Below are 5,808 nucleotides of genomic sequence, written 5' to 3' on the forward strand. Positions count from 1 at the left end.
ACCATGCCGCTGCTAATGATTAGCACAGTTAACTCTGGAGTCAATGGCAATGAAACCCAACTGAAGGAATCAGCGACACAATGTTTCTTTCATTTGTAGGAATCAGCAATCCTGAATGAGACAGGCTGGCTGAGTATGCTTCATTTTATATTCCAAATGGCTTGGTTATTAATGAAGCCCACTGCTTCATTAATGTAGAAGGTTTTGACTTATTTCCAAGCACTGTGGAGACTCCGGCAACCACAGTATTTTGGTCCAGTGGTGCAGTTCTAGTCACCTAGGTTCAGTCCTGACCTACGTGTGGAGACTGCACATTTCGATCACGACCACGCGGTTTCCTCCAATATCCTAAACGTGTGTGGCTGGGTAGAATTACAGTAATCGGCTGTTGTAAATTGTCACTGTTGTGTAAGTGAGTGGTAGAATCTGGCAAGGGAGGGAGTATGATGGAGAAGTTTAGTAGAGGAGTGAGATTGTTTGTGTATCGGCATTCACTTGTCTGACCAAATGGCCTCCTATATTGTAAGGAAATATGGAAGCTGATGTGACTGACTAAAACAGCCACATGAAAACTGTAACTGGGTAGTTTAAGCCTTTAATCACACAGCAGACCTCCAAGAGAGAGAATCTCACTCTCTTGACACAATGTTTTATAACTAACAAGCAGTCAACTAGTTTCAATTGCTATAATCACCTACTTTAACACTTTAAATATAGTCAGGTAAGTTTACAGAATTATATCTTTATAATTGTAGTACACCACAACTAGCAGAACTGCTTTGAATATTCCGTATTGGTGTTTGTTCCAAAAGCCCATGAGTACAAATTCCAGACGCCTGAAATACTTACCCTTTTTACAGTGTTGAGGGATAGTTTCGTGAATATACAACTATGCAGAAGGTGAAATAACAAAACAGCCCTGTCGTGGACTGTCACAAACACAAGAAAATCTGCAGATGCTGAAAATCCAAAGCAACATGCACAAAAATGCTGGAGGAACTCGGCAGGTCAGGCAGCATCTACGGAAAAGAGTAGTCAATCGACGCTTCGGGCCGAGACCTTTCTTCAGGTCCTGATGAAGGGTCTCGGCCCAAAGTGTTGACTGTTTACTCTCTTCCACAGACACTCCTGGCCTGCTGAGTTCCAACAGCATGTTGCGTGCGTGTACTGTCTTGAACAGTGCCGTAAGATACACCTTTAATAATATGCTCATAGCAGGAACGTACTTTTTTATTTGTATAGCGATACAGTGCAGATTAGGCCCCTGAAGCCACATTGCCCCAGCAACCCCCGATTAATAATACCTAATAATGGGACAATTTACAAAGGCCACTTAACATACCCGGTACCTCTTTGGACTGCGGGAGAAAACCCAAGGACCCAGGAAAAACCCACGCATTCCACTGGGCGGATATCCAGGGACTCCTTACACAATGGTGTCAGAATTTAACTCCAAACTCCGGGATGCCACGAGCTGTAATCGTCTTTCCCGAAGTAGTTTCAATGGGACACTATTATAACGTCCCACACCCAATGATTGCTTTCACTGGCCACAAAGTATCAGTGGAAGTTAAATTATTTACTATTTTTCCGAAAACTGGTTCTCATTTTAGTTAATCCATGATTATGCTATCCATAACGTCATAACTCCAGACGATCCCTAACAGAAGGCAGATAACGTAATCTGGAGCTGCTGATTGGATATCATATACGTGTATGGTAGAGTTCTGCTGTCACATCAACTGAAAATCTGACCTAGATACCTAAAATTCTTTCCATACTTGACCTGCCTGCAGCTATTTGCAGACGAGGGGGAAGAAAAGACTTGTTTGTGCAGCATAGAGTTATATCTAATTGAGAAGGGAAAACAAGTGCCAGTATTACTTCTCTGATTAAATACAGAGCCCGATTGCTATGGCACACTTGACTGTCCCAAGTCTGAATGAAAGTAAGAAGCAAGCAAAAGGCCATTCCTTAAGATCATGATTGATCTTCTGCCTCAGCAATATCGTTCTGCCCTGTTTCTTTTCCCCCTGATTCCTATACTATTCAGAAATCTGTGACTATGAATACACTTAGTAACTGAGATTCCTTGGCACTCAGGGTAGAGAATTCTGAAGATTCACCACCCTTTGTGTGGGAAAATTCCCTTTGATTTCAGTCCTAAATAATGCATCATTAATTGATTGTTTCTCTAACTGCCTGATTTAGCCTTCTCAGTCAGTAAAAATGTTCTCTGTGAATTACTACTGAAAAGCCCTTTGAAAATCTTGCACCTTTCTATTATATCCACCTTTTGTGCTTCTGAGTTCTACAGAGTTTAGAGGTCTAGTCTACCAATCTGTTTCCTGCTAATAGACTAGCCATCCTAGGAATTACTCTCAAAAGCAGTAGATCCTTCATTTAAGCACACACAAAATGCTGGAGGAACTCAGCAGGCCAGGCAGCATCTATGAAAATGAATATATAGCCAACATTTCAGGGCTGATGATCATTCATTGAGTGTGGGCTAATAAGAAAAAGTAGCACTTATTTAAGTTGCCTAACTTAATTCCAACACACATAACTGGATCCTTGTGTTCTTTTGGGGTGCCATTTGGTAAAATATCTGAGAAGTTAAAGGACAATCACTTGTGCCCTACTTCACATTGAGAATCGTGTCCAGTATGACTGGAAAGCTGATGTCCCTGCCTCATACGTGACCTAAATCACCAGCAGAACTCTGTTGCTCCCAGGAGCTCACAGAGGTTTATCCCTGGCCCTGTGATCAGTCTGGTCCTGGTGCTTCAGGGGACAGCAGGCAAGAGAAAATGGCCTCTTTCATCTTAAAAGTTTCACCTTATTTTTCAGCTACTTTTAAATATTTTCTAACCCAAATTCCTGGATAGCAGATAAAAAAGTGGTAGAACAGGAAAGAAAATAACTCATTTGGTCCATTCATTGTGCCGCACTGTATGACGTGGGTGATTGTGGTGCTTCCATGATTATGGTTGTTCTACAGAAATGGTTATTCTACATAAGTGGTTTGCCATTGCCTTCTTCTGGGCAGTGTCTTTACTAGATGGGAGACCCCAGCCATTATCAATACTCTTCAGATTGTCTGCTTGGTGTCAGTGGTCGCATAACCAGGACTTGTGATATGCTGTAGTTGTTCATATGACCATCCACCACCTCCTCTCATGGCTTCACATGACCCTGATTTGGGGGCATTTTCGTAAAGTGTTTCAGTAAATCTGAGGAATAGTCTAAGTGAGAAGTGTTCACTCTGGATTCCTCTTGAGTCAATAGTGAGTAGGTAATAAACAGTATTAGGATGTGATTGCTGGCAGTTATGAATAATAATTTCACTTGGGGCATTCTGCAAGAAGCTATATTAGCAAGGGGCTAGATCATCATGGCTCATGGTGGGGAGTGATGATTAGGTCTGCTTGGTTATGGAGGAATTGAGTACATCTTCACTAAACAAACTGGGGTGCGGCATCCAGATCTCAGAGTACATTTGTTATCAAAGTATGTACAATCCTGAGATCTGATACAGGCAGCCACAAAACAAAGAAACCCAATAGAACTCATTAAAAAAAGACCATCACTGTGCAGGGAAAAAAGAACCAAATCATGCAAACAAAAAAGTAAGCAAATAAGAATCAGAAGTGAAGTTCACAAGAGTGAGTCCACAGCCACGAAGTCATTCATCACTACAGCTGATCCAGGAACCCATTTGCTGTAGGCTGGAGCCTCCGTTCAGCACAGAGATGAGTAAACCTCACAGAGGAACGAGCTGAACTGCCCGTCACTCGCCTCCAGCCCCGACACCCTCACCTTTTACAATCTGTCCCAGTGCTTAAATCATTGAAGCCTTGGGTTGTTCCTCACTCTTGGACATGGGCCCTCATGCTCTGATATGCTTCAGGCCCAGGCCCTGCCACCTCGATTTGATCCATACCCAACCTTTCCAATTCAGCCCAGCGCATAAATCGATCAAACCTCGGATCTCATCTCGCTTTCAACTCTGTGTTACCTCCATTCACCTCGATTCTGCCGCATTGAATTGCTTTTCAGAACAAATGGAATGAGAGTCAGAAAGTAAGTCCAAAAGCACAGTAAGGTTGATCTAAACACCATAAATTACCTTTCAAAGGCGCAATCCTCTGTTCTGTAGCATAATTGGTGATATGAGAGGGGGTCCTCAGGTGAGCCAATGTAGGAACTACAAACTTCAATAGATGCAGTAGAAGCTGCCTGGCAGGTGGGTGGCTTGTGAGGTGGTGCCTTCCTTTCCCTGAGCTTCTGTATGTCCTAATGTATGCACTCAAGATTCTCTAAGCCTTCCCAAATACTCCTGCTCCACTTTGAGTGTTCTTCGACCCTCGGACTCTCGACAATCCATTGGGTTGTTACATTTTTTTCAAGAAGGCTTTGACAAGGTCCTTGAATATTTTTCTGTCAATTACACAGCATGACAGTTTGGGATTAAAAGGAAGAAAGTATTGATTAAGTGGGTAACAGAGATATATATATAAAACATTTAGATGAGGGGTACCAAAATAGAGAGAAGGTGATGGAAGAAGTTGAGAAAGAGGATATTGTCAGAATGTTTTCCTGTGTGTGTGTGTGTGTGTGTGTATGTGTGTGTGTAGTTCCTTTGAGTCTGTGTAGATGCATACATCAGAATGCTCTTTATTGATTACAGCTCAGCATTTAACATCATCCCCTTAAAACTAATCGGAAAACTCCAAGACCTGGGCCTCAGTACCCTCTTGTGCAATTGGATCCTGGATTTCCTCATTTGTAGACCCCAGTCGGTTCAGATTGGCAAAAACATCTCCTCCACAATCTTCATCAGCACCGAAGCACCACAGGCCCCCTGTTCTATTCGCTTTACACCTATGACTGTGTGGCTAAGTACAGCTCCAACACCATATACAAGTTTGCTGATGACACCATTGTTGTGGGCTGTATCAAAGGTGGTGATGAATTAGCATACAGGAGGGAGACTGAAAATTCGGCTGAGTGGTGTAAAATAACAACCACCTCTCACTCAATGTCAGCAAGACTAAAGACCTGATTATAGGCTTCAGGAGAGGGAAACCAGAGGTCCATGAGCCAATAATCATCGGAGGATCAGAGGTGGAGAGGGTCATAACTTTAAATTCCTGGGTGTCACTATCTCAGAGTGTGGACACATGGCCAAGTGGTTAAGGCATTGGATTAGCTACCTGAAGGTCGTGAGTTCGAGCTCCAGCCCGAGGCAACATGTGTTGTGTCCTTGAGCAAGGCACTTAATCACACAAGAAGTAAATTCTTTGGTCTTGAGGGACATCCTATGAGGACTTAATGCCATCTTATGCTTACACCAATGCCTAATGTTGTATTGGTGAACGTTTTGAGAATTTTTCTCCCTCAAAATTGTACTTTTTGTAAAATGGGACGGGTACCATCTGAATACCTGATCCTATTACTGATTTTCAACAATTTCTCAAGGCTGTGAAGGGTCTAGGCCCAAAACGTCGACTTTTTACTGTGTTTCCATGGCTGCTGCCAGGCCTGCTGAGTTCCTGCAGCATTTTGTCCGTTGCCTGAATTTCCAGCACCTGCCTATTTTCTCCTGTTTGTCTCAAGGTTGTTTTATAGCTTCCACGGCAGATAAAAGCTTAAATTGTGAAATAAATCGTTAGTTGCTGAACCCTCCGATCTCGGACCAGATCCAAGAACCGATTACTTCAACAAACGGTAGCCGGGTTCGAGGCGGTCGGGAAAGGAGGGCGGCGATGTGTGTGACGCAAACGCGTCGAATGACGTAATCACGCC

Source organism: Mobula hypostoma, chromosome 26 (genome assembly GCF_963921235.1).
Source record: "Mobula hypostoma chromosome 26, sMobHyp1.1, whole genome shotgun sequence".
In the NCBI taxonomy this organism is placed as follows: Eukaryota; Metazoa; Chordata; class Chondrichthyes; order Myliobatiformes; family Myliobatidae; genus Mobula; species Mobula hypostoma.